This window comes from Cotesia glomerata, linkage group LG4, assembly GCF_020080835.1.
Source record: "Cotesia glomerata isolate CgM1 linkage group LG4, MPM_Cglom_v2.3, whole genome shotgun sequence".
Taxonomy (NCBI): domain Eukaryota; kingdom Metazoa; phylum Arthropoda; class Insecta; order Hymenoptera; family Braconidae; genus Cotesia; species Cotesia glomerata.
In genome coordinates, this window is record NC_058161.1 from 27,177,128 (window position 1) to 27,190,728 (window position 13,601).

At 29.3% G+C, this 13,601-nt stretch overlaps 2 long non-coding RNA genes across 2 annotated transcripts; both read left to right on the forward strand.

The window, feature by feature from the left end:
- The first annotated feature begins 2,897 nt into the window (after positions 1-2,897).
- Positions 2,898-7,911, forward strand: LOC123262518. The gene is made up of 3 exons (XR_006508953.1): positions 2,898-2,983; positions 7,580-7,676; positions 7,803-7,911. It is a non-coding gene; the product is annotated as an uncharacterized LOC123262518 (long non-coding RNA).
- Positions 7,912-11,972: 4,061 nt separating this feature from the next.
- Positions 11,973-12,616, forward strand: LOC123262527. Its single transcript, XR_006508963.1, has 3 exons — positions 11,973-12,139; positions 12,219-12,332; positions 12,416-12,616. It is a non-coding gene; the product is annotated as an uncharacterized LOC123262527 (long non-coding RNA).
- The last annotated feature ends 985 nt before the right edge of the window (positions 12,617-13,601 follow it).

The window sequence follows — 13,601 nt, forward strand, 5'->3', positions numbered from 1 at the left end:
CATCAGTAGTCACATCGGTGCTCACTTACGGAATATCCATTCGGGCCGACGCACTAAAGACGCAAGAATCATGGAGAAAGGCTGGACCAGTATATCGACTGAGTGCCCTACAAGTAACTAGCGCCTTCCGCACAATATCAGAGGAAGCAGTGTGTGTTATTTCCGGTACTCTGCCTCTTAGAGTCCTAGCTGAGGAAAGACGGAACCTATATCAACGAAAAAGGTCAGCCACACTGAGCCCTGAAGAACTTAGAAGGAAAGAACGGCAACACAGCATCGCAAGATGGCAACAGGAGTGGAATTCTGCAGAGAAAGCTCGTTGGACGTACCGTCTCATACCTCGGATTGATGTGTGGTTCAACCGGAGTCACAGTGAGATCAACTATTATTTAACGCAGATGTTATCAGGACACGGATGTTACCGGAAGTATCTTCACCGCTTTAAGCACGATGATACCCCAGAGTGCCGTCCTGTCCAGGGGTCAATGAAGATGCGGAGCATGTTTTCTTTGTGTGTCCACGTTTCAACCAACAGCGCGATGAGTTAGAAAAGATTCTGAAAAAGAGAACCCAACCAGAATCAATAGTAGAAGCAATGTTGTCGTCAGAAGCTGCCTGGAACGCCACAAGCACTTTGGCTACAAAAGTGCTTACAGAGTTGCGATCCATTGAGAGGAAAAGAGCGAAAGACAGAATCTAGAAGAAAGAAATAACATCTTAGCCACCAGAAGGAAGAGCGGCAGCTAATTCCTCCCCCCGTGAAGAAATGCCTTACGGCGGTACCATGGGGGATCAGAGGATAGAAGAGAAAGGGGTTTAGGGTTTAGTGGGTAGGGGCGTCAGCGTCGAGTTTTAGTATGACGCTGTGTCGAGTCGCCACATATCCAGGCCAAACAGCTATGCCTAGAATCCGTAAAAAGGATTCCCCCCCCCCTAAGGAAGAAAACACACACACACACACACACACACACACACACACACACATACATACGAACATACAGACACTATCGCGGGAATAGTCAGGGAAGCTTCCTAAGACCTCAAAACGTTGAGATCCGATGAAAACTCGATTTTCGAAAAACGGGGTAAAAACAATAACTTCCCTATTTTTGAAAATTTTCAATTTTCTTAGCGGGAAGTTAAAAATTATTTTATTTTTTTATGTTTTTCGAAAAAGTACGTACATCTAAAAATATTGTGTTAAAATTTCTAAGTAATTGGACCACTGTATCTATATTATTTCACGATATTAAAACAGTGGTACCTTGGCAGGTTTTGTGACCCCCTAACCAAGGTATACTATTTCGCGCCAGAGATGGTCTGGACGCCACCAGGAGAATTATTCGATGTTGAATTCACTCGGCCTCCTGGAACCGAGTTACTTATACCAGCTTACACTCAGGGAGTGGGTATCCAAAACTTGTATCCGGTCACAGAATATAATTTAACTAACTAATTACTACTAAGTGAGAGGAAAGAGGCTCGGTTGTTGAAATTATTGGCCCAGATATAACAATAAACAGATTTATTTCCAATGACTCGACAATTAACTATTTAATCAAATTGAATAAAGGAGAAGGCTCGCAAGGAACCCTTCGGATCTACTCCTCCTTTGAATCTACGTGACGACTTTATTTTAATTAATAAAATGATTTAACCAATTTAATAACAATCAAAACCCAAATAGTAACAACGATGATTAACCAACTTACGTCGCGATTCCGTGAAATTAACTCGTCCTCAGTAGGTAGGCTCTCCATGAACAATCCCTAGAAGTAGAATAAATTAATTAATGGCCTGGTCTTCGCCATAGCCTGATTAACACACAACTGAACAAATTCTAGGATGCTAACCAGTTAGCTCGCAGACCAAAAACTAATTAAACTAAACTATCACTAACTGAGCCGACCCCGTCTTCGCTAGTACAACTCGCTCCGTCTAGATAATAATTTGCCCCTTGACTTCTTTGGAGATCCTAAGAGTTGGACGCTCGAAGATCGACTGATTCCCGACTCGCTCAACTGACTCGAGCTAAGCCCCAAGCTCCCCACTCTGAGAATTAAGACAAGCGACAGCGCCGCCAAGTGCCTAAAAATGAAACTGACAAAGGCCGGTACGCAAGGCTTCCGCACGAGCACGAGTATATCAAAATGCACTGTTACAATATTTATCTGGATGTTCGAATTAAAAAAAATCAAATTTTTAAAAAGGTATAGTATATGTGCTTGTTCACTTGCTCTTATGGAAGAAAAATTCCAACTCATGATCCCAATTTTTTTACTATAATTTTTACGATGCAATATCGTAATATTTCTTGCGTTACTTATTACAGAAATCTATAGCTGTAATTATGATGTTTTTATCGTAAAAAATCATATAATAATAGTAATTTTCAAGACACAATACCATAAAAGTCAAGACATTGAAAAATAGGTCCTGAATTACGATATTTATATCGTAATTTTTAGTATAATTTTCTTTCCGTGTATCGCAGTTAAAAAATAAAAAAAAATGTTTTGAAACAATTCTAATTTTCAGCTCAAAATTTATTTAAGCTTACAATTTACTTGAGAAGAGAATGAAAAAACTGATGTTAACAAAACGTAACAATATCAAAATATTATGGCAATTAGTTTTTGTGATTTGGTTGTTATTTTATTTCTTTTCATATAACATATTTTACCTTGAAAAAATTCTACATTATTAGAAGTTATGTTACCATTTAATAGCTCAAACTATTTTGATTCCATTTAATAATTACTTTTTGTGTTTTTTTCTTTATCAATTGTAGCGTCACCGCAATTGACTTTTTCATGTCTAACGTCGTTCGGCGCATTAAATTTTAATGCGTTTTATTGAACTAAAAAATAGCTTCAGGCGAAATTGATAGTTATAATTCAGGTCAGGTGGGACAATATTAAAGAAGACAACAGGTTGAATTCATCATTAATCGAATAATTATTAGTTGAATTAGCAGAAATATGTGAGTATTTTATTTATTTTGTATTTTTTGATTTTATTGTGTTTTATAAGTTCAGTTTTTGGTTATAAATACCCCGAGTCAAAATTAAAAACATATTTTGAGCCTCCACAACCTACTCGAGGAGTTATAGGCTGATATTATGGTTTTAGATTTTTTCGACTATGATGACGCGTATATCAGAACAGTAATTTCGGCCTACAAGTGGTATTTTTGTCCGCTTTTACCATAGTTAGGCCGAAATCACCGTTTTAGAACCATAAATTGAGCCTACTGAGCCTACATCTTTACCGTAAAAAAGATCCTTATTGGTTAATATGATGTAGGCGAGGGGAAAGAAAGGAAAGGGGAATAGATTCAGATAAAAATGGCTGCTGTTAGCGACATGCTATGTCCGGCGCATGCCATTTGATAAAAAATGATAAAAAAAGAATTTTGCCAATGTCCTATCTATATTTTTTTTATATTGTAGAGCTATCGCAAATTCAGACTGTGACTCTTAATTTAAACCTAATATTCGCTAATTATGAAATAACTTGAAAATCCGTTCTAACCGAGATTCGAACCCGAGCCACGCGCTTGCCAGACCGATAACTAACCCCTACACCGTACGACCGATGAGTTGATTTACATCTCATCATTCTCATAAGCTAAATTTATATGGTGACGATTTTTCTGAAATTGTTGTATCTTTCTCTACCCTATTGAAAATAATTTTCAAAATTTTTTCAAATTTTCTTACCCAACCAAAAAAAAGTTACGAGTTATTTAAAGAAAAATATGTTTTTTTTTGTTAAATAACCATAACTTTTTTGAAAATTGACTTATTGGGAGGTTTTTTTTGAAAATTTTTGTTTTTAAATGTACTTTTTAGAAAAAAAATAAAAATAATAATTTGGATCCATATTCAACGTTTTTTTTAAACTTTCGGAAAAAAAACGAAAATTTCGGGATGAATGCCATTTTTGATTTTCGATTTTTTTTTTATAAAATATTTCAGCATTTTCTGTGAATTTCTTGAAATTTTAAGAGAGGCATTTTTTTTCTTACTATTTTTTTTTTAGAAATGAAAAAAAAAATTTTTTTTTAAATGTTTGTTTTTCGTTATAGCACTAAAAATTTTTCCGCAGATTTAGAAAACTTCAAAATCCGAGAAAAAAAAATAACAACAAAAATTAAAAATAACAATCATCGAAAAGATTTGATTATTATTTTTCAATGAAGTCAGATCAAAAAGTAAAAGAAGCATTCAATTTTTTTTTTGTATTTTTTTTCCAAAACTACATGCAACAACAAAAAAATAAAATTGTTGTTTGATCCATTTTAGAGCAACGCATGAACTTTCAAAAATTTTGAGGCAATTAATTTCAAACAAAATTTGTTTGAAATTATTTTCATATACACAGCAAAAAATATTTTTGTTGAATGATTTATAAACAGTAGACTTGAATGGAATGTGATTTCATTTTTTTACACGTTTAAATAATTTACATATCCTAAATTCAGGAGAATTTGAGTATTTTCTCACTATCAGACTATAGTTTTGAAAAAAAAAAAATAATCCAATCTTATCGATGATTGTCATTTAAAATTTTTTTGCAAGGATTTTGAAGTTTTCTAAATCTGCTGAAAAATTTTAAGTGGTATAACGAAAAACAACAATGAAAAAAAATTTTTTTTTTTTCATTTCTAAAAAAGACAATAGAAAGAAAAAAATGCCACTGAAAATTTTAGGAAATTCGAAAAAATACTGGTTTTTTATAAAAAAAAAATAAATCGGAAATCAAAAATGAGCATCATCCCCAAATTTTCGTTTTTTCCAAAAGTTAAAAAAAAAAACGTAGAATATGAATCCAAATTATTATTTTGATTTTTTTTTTTAAAAAGTACATTTTAAAACAAAAATTAAAAAAAGAAAACATCCCAATAAGTCAATTTTCAAAAAAGTTATGGTTATTTAACAAAAAAAAAAACATATTAAAAAAAACATACGCTCAAACGCTGATAAACAAATAGCTGTATCTCGGCGAAAAATCATTCGATTTACCTTTTTTTTTTTTATTAAATTAAAGCTATTGTTGTCCTGTATAAGCAAAAAAATCAGCTAAGCTCAAAAAAATTTTTTCGAATTTATATGATTAATTTTCTGTTTTTCGAATTTTTGCATTAAAAAATAGTTAAAATTAAAAAAAAATTATTTTTTTTGCATAAAAATGTTTTTCCGTCAACAAAGAATCAATACGACGAAAAAAAATTTTTTTTAAAAATTTTTTTAATGCATATAAACAGTTAACAAGTTTAAAAAAATATGAGCTCTGTGGAGATTCGATGTCCGGATCCGAGGAAGTGCGCGTGCGCCATTCCCCTCAAACCATTGTCGGAGAATGTTGGGGGTATAATAATAATGTGAAGCGAATAATAACAATAGAAAGTGCCCGCCCAGATTTTCATCATTTTTATAATTTTTTCTAAGTCTTAATTAACTTTTGAAAAATCAATTTCACAGTATAGGTATCAAACGATTCAGAATTTCATGAATCGTAAAGATATCCTATCGTGTAGAGAACTTTTTTTTAATAAATTTTTTTTATTTGTTTAAACAAATAGGAAAAATTTATTTAAAAAAAGTTCTCTACACGATAGGATATCTTTACGATTCATAAAATTTGCAATCGTTTAATACCTACATTGTGGAAACAATTTTTTAATTGTTAATTAACTATTTGTTTAAACAAATAGAAAAAATTTATTAAAAAAAAGTTCTCTACACGATAGGATATCTTTACGATTCATGAAATTCTGAATCGTTTGATACCTATACTGTGAAATTGATTTTTCAAAAGTTAATTAAGACAGAAAAAATTATAAAAATGATGAAAGTCTGGGCGGGCACTTTCTATTGTTATTATTCGCTTCACATTATTATTATTTCCCCCAACATTCTCCGACAACGGTTTGAGGGGAATGGTGCACGCGCACTTCCTCGGATCCGGACATCGAATCCCCGCAGAGCTCATATTTTTTTAAACTTGTTAACTGTTTATATGCATTAAAAAAATTAAAAAAAAAAATTTTTTTTTTTCGTATTGATTCTTTGTTGACGGAAAAACATTTTTATGCAAAAAAAAATAATTTTTTTTTTAATTTTAACTATTTTTTAATGCAAAAATTCGAAAAACAGAAAATTAATCATATAAATTCAAAGAAATTTTTTTGAGCTTAGCTGATTTTTTTGCTTATAGAGGACAACAATAGCTTTAATTTAATAAAAAAAAAAAGTAAATCGAATGATTTTTTGCAGAGATACAGCTATTTGTTTATCAGCGTTTGAGCGGAACCGCGTTTTTTTTAATTAAAAAATTAATATCTCGTAAATTATTGGTCGTAGAGACATCGGGTTTGGCTCATTTTGTTCCTTATTTAATTCTTTAAATTTTATACACAGCATGTCTCGACTACTTTTGCGTAGTTTCCGAGATATTTCAATGTAAAGCTACTTGAAAAAAAGCTATTTTTTAAACAATTGAATTTCCACGATTTTTTTTTTTTTTGTAAAAATGATCTACATATTTTTCTGAGTATTTAAAAAAAAAAAAATTGCAATTTACCTCATTTGCATTGGAAGTCGTAAACAAACGGCCTAATATTTCCCTGCCGACTGGACTATATATGTTCTAAAAAATAATAAATAATAGTTTAAAAAAACTAAACACACGCTTTTTATAGAAAACCAAACTAAAAAATAGAAAATAAATTTTAATAAATTTAAATTAAGAATAGTGTTAAAAATTTCAATAAATATAAATTAATAATAGTGTAAATAAAAAAATGTATTTTATTTTAAAAAAAGCGTGGGGTGCTTTTTAAGATATTATCAAAATGATAATCACTCTACTCATATCTGTCAATAAAATATTTATAACTATTGACACCATGCACCCCACGCTTTTTTCAAAATAAAATACATTTTTTTATTTACACTATTATTAATTTATATTTATTGAAATTTTTAACACTATTCTTAATTTAAATTTATTTTCTATTTTTTAGTTTGGTTTTCTATAAAAAGCGTGTTTTTAGTTTTTTTAAACTATTATTTATTTTTTACTTTTTAGTTTGGTTTATTTATAAAAGCGTGATTTTTTAGTTTTTTTAAACTATTATTTGTTGATTATCAAAAATATTCAGACGCGCAAATTACCCACGGAGAGTTACATACTGACATACAAGTGAAGCTAATATAAAGCGTGTAAAAAGATGGAAACAACCTACAGACCCTCGAGGTAGGCTCTTTAGGCTCAAAATACAGTTTTAAACTGTGATTTCGACCTCAACAGCCTATTTTTAGGCCGATGAGGGTGAAATACAGTTTTAAATTTCCATGCAAACCCAACAACAAAAGAAAGGAGGCTCAAGAGGCTCAAATCATATTTTTAATTTTGACTCGGGACATTTTTTTTCACAAAACCTGATTGATAAATCTAATTTTAAATGATTTAATCTATACAAAATGTATATCTATATATTAGTCAACCCAAATAATCAAATTTCAAACATCACCTCTTAATATTTTTATGAGAACCTGTTTTTAATTTTCAGTTTTTCGTTAATGTGGAATAAAAAATCCGTGAAAATGAACAAGAAATTGACATTAATAGTCTTTGTTGGAGTTTTTTCAACTATAGTCGATCATGTGGTGAGTAAAAGAAGAAAATAGTTGTTGAGTTACAAGACTTCTAAAGTCTTAAATTTTTTATAATTTATTGTAACCGATAGAATCTGAATGTTGTGTTTTTGCAATTAATTAAAAATAATCTTTTAGCTCGCTAATCCTGATCAACTGAATTATTATAATACTCTTCTTCAGAAAATAGCTAGTGAAACAGGATTAGATGTTGGTGATAATATTAGGGTAATAAATAAATTCTATTCCTAAACTGGTAGAAAAACTATCTTGATTCAAGATAAATAATTTTTCCGAGTAACTAACTTTGAAATCAACTGTTTGTAGTCTGCAAGAATTTCTCCCTTAAAATCATGATTTCACGAATTCATATTACTACTTTTTTAATTTTCTAACAATGATCATTTTCTATGATTCCACCCTGAATTACTCAGGAATTCATATTTGTATCAAAATATGAATTCTTCAGGATTTTCTTGCGGAATAACCGGAGATATCCCGCAACTTTTTTACACAGGTAATGACCAAAGTTGCAATGTAAAAAAGGTTAATTACTGATTGGTGTCAATTATAAGTCAAGTTGACTACAAGTCCAGACTTTCAAAATATTGCTGTTAGATTAACACCAGACTGTGTCAACAGATATATGTCAATTTGCTACTAAGTGACTGCTGGAGTATAAATAGTTTTGTTTTATTCTAGAGCTTTATATTTTTTGTTCACGGACTAATTTTTCCATTCAAAATAGCATACAAATCTTCAAAAAAAAAACGCAATTTTTACGTTAAGGGGGAACACCACTGTGAAAATCGAAAAAAAGAGGTGATTTTCGGGAATTTTTTTGACAGGGAAAATAAAGGAATTTGGGAATCGGATTTTTTTTATTTTATTAAGGGTACATCAAAGATTATTACCCTGAATTTTTATTAAAAAAATTTAATTATTACAAAGCTATTAACAATCTCGTAGAGCACTAGAAAAAATTTCCCCCTCCATGGTCGGTTCGATAACTCAAAAACGGATCATCTGAAAATAAAAACCCAAATTGCTTTTTAATCAGTAAGAATGTAGTTATCGTCGCACGTACGGAATTTTGAAATTTTTAATTTTTAAAAAAATGGTGACTGATTGAAAGTTTTCTCTCTATTCTTACTGTTTTTTTTTTGTTTTAACCTGGCTAAAAAAATCTTTAAAATAAAAATTTTTCAAATTCCGTACGTGCGACGATAACTACATCTTTACAAATTAAAAAGCAATTTGGGTTTTTATTTTCAGATGATCTGTTTTTGAGTTATCGAACCGAACGTGGAGGGAGGAAATTTTCTCCAGTGCTCGACGAGATTGTTAATAACTTTGTAATAATTAAATATTTTTTAATAAAAAATTAGTGTAATAATCATTAATGTATCTTTAATAAAATAAAAAAAAAACCCCCGATTCCCAAATTCTTTTATTTTCCTTGTCAAAAAAATTCCCGAAAACCGGTGACGTTAGCCGAGTCGTCTAAGGCGCATGACCTATAGAGAACTCGGACTAACTTACCCGCCAGGCGTGGGTTCGAATCCCAAGCTGGTCTTAGAAACCAACTTGGTTGATATTCGGCCCTTGCCGCGTAGGTTAAGATTTACACAACCCAAAAAGACCCCAACGTACCACTCCCAACAGTAAAAGTCGGCGATATGACCACAGCAGTTAAAACCGACTCTAAATAATAACTAATAAAAAAAAAAAAAAAAAAAAAAAAATTCCCGAAAATCACCTCTTTTTTTCGATCGTCACAGTGGTGTTCCTCCTTAATTTATTCTAAAATATACTTGAGACTCTTTTTTGATGAGACAGAAAATACCAGAAATTCAAGAATTTTTATTTTTAGAATAAGTCTTCGTGAAATAAGTCGGTAATATCTTGTACAGACGTCCTGGTGTCTTCTAATCATCGAGAAAGAAATTTTTTAGACTAAGTATTTGTGTATTTTGTTTAAAAATAGTAAAGTAAGATGCGAAAGTAAAAATCTTCTAAAGAATTTTCGGCTCATTCCTCAACTGTTAGTTATGGAAGCGTACTAACTCTTAGTCACTTAGTTTCTTGAATCGAGACAGAATATTTTAAGTCAAAAGTGAAATGTAGAAAAAATATGTTTATTCTTGAATCAAGTATTTTTTTTTCTTTAGCCTATCGTTCCATTTCTAGTGCATAATATAGAGTTTAATCATTTTTTTAGGTCCCTATAATTAATCCAAACCCAGCTGCAACACCTGAAGCTGACAATTCAATTAACGTCTCAGATGTAAGTATAATTTGGAAAAACCTTCTTTTAATAAGTCTACTAGAGTAAAAGGGAAAATTATTATTGTTTTCCAATACTCAGTTCACTGACATCTTGTGAAAAATTGATAACAAAGTAAATTAACAAATGCTTTTATTTATTTTATCTATTTTAATGCCAGTAATAAAGGAAATAACGTACATAGCCCGGATAAAAAAAAAAGTATTGAGACAAAGAAAAAAGTATTGGTTTTCTAGTCAATCCAATACTTTTCAATACTTTTTTCTTTGTCTCAATACTTTTTTTTATTAAGGGAGATAGCGCATCGATAAGCGAGCTAAATTTAAAATTTAAAAAGTATCGGTTAATAATTTTGAGAAAAATAATTTTGTTAACATTTTAGATTCATAATATCTTAACCAATATATTTTACTATAATTTTCAAAGTCTGAAAAGAAATAATTTATTTTGAAAAATATGGGCATTCTTGTGACAAGAAATTAATTTGTTGGAAGTATTCAACAAGTTTATTTCTTAGCTGAAGAAATCAGAATTTTTCTCACAGTGACTTTTTTGTTGGAAAAAGTTTTCTAGATTTAGAAATAAATAATAGTTTAAAAAAACTAAAAACACGCTTTTTATAGAAAACCAAACTAAAAAATAGAAAATAAATTTAAATTAAGAATAGTGTTAAAAATTTCAATAAAGATAAATTAATAATAGTGTAAATAAAAAAAATGTATTTTATTTTAAAAAAAGCGTGAGGTGCATGGTGTAAATAGTTATAAATATTTTATTGACAGATATGAGTAGAGTGATTATCATTTTGATAATATCTTAAAAAGCACCACAGGCTTGTTTTAAAATAAAGTACATTTTTTTTACTGACACGATTATTAATTTATATTTATTGAAAGTTTTAACACTATTGTTAATTTAAATTTATTTTCTATTTTTAGTTTGGTTTTCTATAAAAGCGTGTTTTTAGTTTTTTAAACTATTATTTATTTTTACTTTTAGTTTGGTTTATTTATAAAAGCGTGATTTTTTAGTTTTTTTAAACTATTATTTGTTGATTATCAAAAATATTCAGGCGCGCAAATTACCCACGGAGAGTTACATACTGACATACTGACATACTGACATACAAGTGAAGCTAATAAAAAATAATTATTTATAAATATTATAAATACGGGGAATCAGAGTTCGATTTCGGAGAGCGAGCCTGAGAAACGGCTACCAGAACCAAGGAAGGCCGCAGGCGCGCAGATTACCCACGGAGAGTTACTGACATACTGACAAACTGACAAACAAACAAACTGACATACAAGTGAAACTAATATAAAGCGTGTAAAAAATAACTTTAGATAGACAACTCGAGAGTCTCATCCATAATTGTTTATTCCATAAGTCCTTTTTTAAAACCGAAAAAAAAAAAAAAAAATAGCCGGGCAGGGGTTTGAATCTTAAGTTGGTTTTCAAAACGAATCTTTCGTTAAAATACGAGAACTTTTAATCCTGTATAGAAAAAATTTTATGTTGAATAATTAACTCCAATTTTTTTAATACAGATAATTTTTATGTCATGACGCAAAATTTTTTGCCGTGTCAGATTCAATCTACTATTATATTCAACGTACTATTCTTTACGGTTTAAAAAGTCAGAAAAATAACTACTACAGTTGAAATCAACGATATATATGATAAAAAAAAAATAAATTTTGTTTTAACAGTCTTTAGACATAGCTACACCAGATAAAATAGAAAATGATACTGAACTTCTTGATGATGATGATGATGATGATGATGATAAAACAGACAATTCATCTTCGATACACAGTAAAAAATTTTTCGTCATTGTGTAAAGTGTAAAAATGTTTGTGTAGAATTTAACAATTTAGTATGTTGATTCAACACAATAGAGAGTTGATTCAACACAAATTGTGTAAAAAAAGTCATCAACACAAATTTTTGTGTTAAATTTGACGAAAAATTTTTTACTGTGTAGTAAGTATTATAAAAAAAAAATCACATTTTCTGTTAATATATAGCGTGTTTTGCTTCGGCTTAAGATACTTTCATATTTTTCTATAATAGCGAATAAAAATTTCTATTAATAAACTCATATTTTATAATAATCATTTTTTAACAGCAAGTTGTAGTTAATGGAAAAATATGCGAAATTCCCAGAGGTGTAGTAGATGTTTCGGTAAGTTATCTAACTAAAAACAAAATTTTATAGATCGATATAGAAAACAATTTTTTTTATTAATCAATTAATTGTTAAGACTTTGATGGTTATAAATGGTCGTTGTCCTGAATTTCCAACTACTTCCAACAACAAACCAACTATTCGTAGCAAAAAACCAATTATTCCTAACGAAAAAAAGATTGATTCAAAAGTAAGTAAAATTTAATACTGCACGCTTAACATAAAAGATTAGTTTTTTAAATTAATTACTAAATTTTAATTATTTTTTCAAAGACCAAAATTCCTGAAACAACATATTTGTATCCACCATTCACCCCAAGATTGAAAGAATTGATCGCAGAAATTGAGAAAACACCCGTACTTTTTCGCTTAGGTAAAAATAAAAATTAAAAAACTTATAAGTAATACAGGTAAAAATAAATAATAATTTTTTGTATTTGGGCAAGATCACGTCAACTGGACCCCCTATTTTCCACTTGATTATGAAAATTAAGTTCATGTATTTTTTTTATAAGTATATACCAAGATAAAATGATCCCCGAAACGATTTTTAAAAATTTCGATTTTAACAATAATTTTTTTTACAATGAAAATTTTAGGTACTTTTAATTAAAAAATGGATTGTAAATCAACCGTTAAAGTTAAATTAATGGGACTTGAAGGATTTGTTTTTAAAATGTTTGTATTTTAATAAAATATTAATAACTAAAAATTATTTGTTTATTATCATATTGTTAATTAACTTTTAAGTTAACAAATGAAAATTTCACTCTTCGGTGAAAAAATGAAGTTTTTTTTTATCGGTTACATGCGTTATTTATTAAAGTTTAAGATTTCAGAAAAAAATTTCACTGCTCGCGATTTGTTTAAACAATATAAATTTATTTATCACAGCGTGCCGAGCGCCAGGCGCTGTCAGAATACCGCGCCGTCGAACGTCAGACTATGTTACAGCTTCGATTAATTATAATTAAAAATATAATTATTAAACAAATTTTATTATTATTATGATCAATATGATGACTAATAAAATTAGTAAATTCTCTATTATTAAAGAAAAATAGAAAAAACGAACTAGTATTAAATATTAAATTTTGTAGACATTTGTTAACTTTATTTTATTTTTTTTTTTAAACTTGGTTAATAAAAACTTTTTTATCTTCCGAAACATTATTATATTATTATTAATAATATAGTAATATATTACTATATTATTACTATAATTATTAAATAACATAAATAATGTAAATAATAAATCTTCACAATCCGTCACCATATAGATTAAGCTTATAAGAATGATGAGATGTTCGTTAACTTATCGGTCGTATGGCGTAGGGGTTAGTTATCGGTCTAGTAAGCGCGTGGCTCGGGTTCGAATCTCGGTTAGGGCAAATGCGAATTTCACTTTATTTCTATAATTAGCGAAAGTTAGGTCTAAATTAAGAGTTAAATTGTCTAA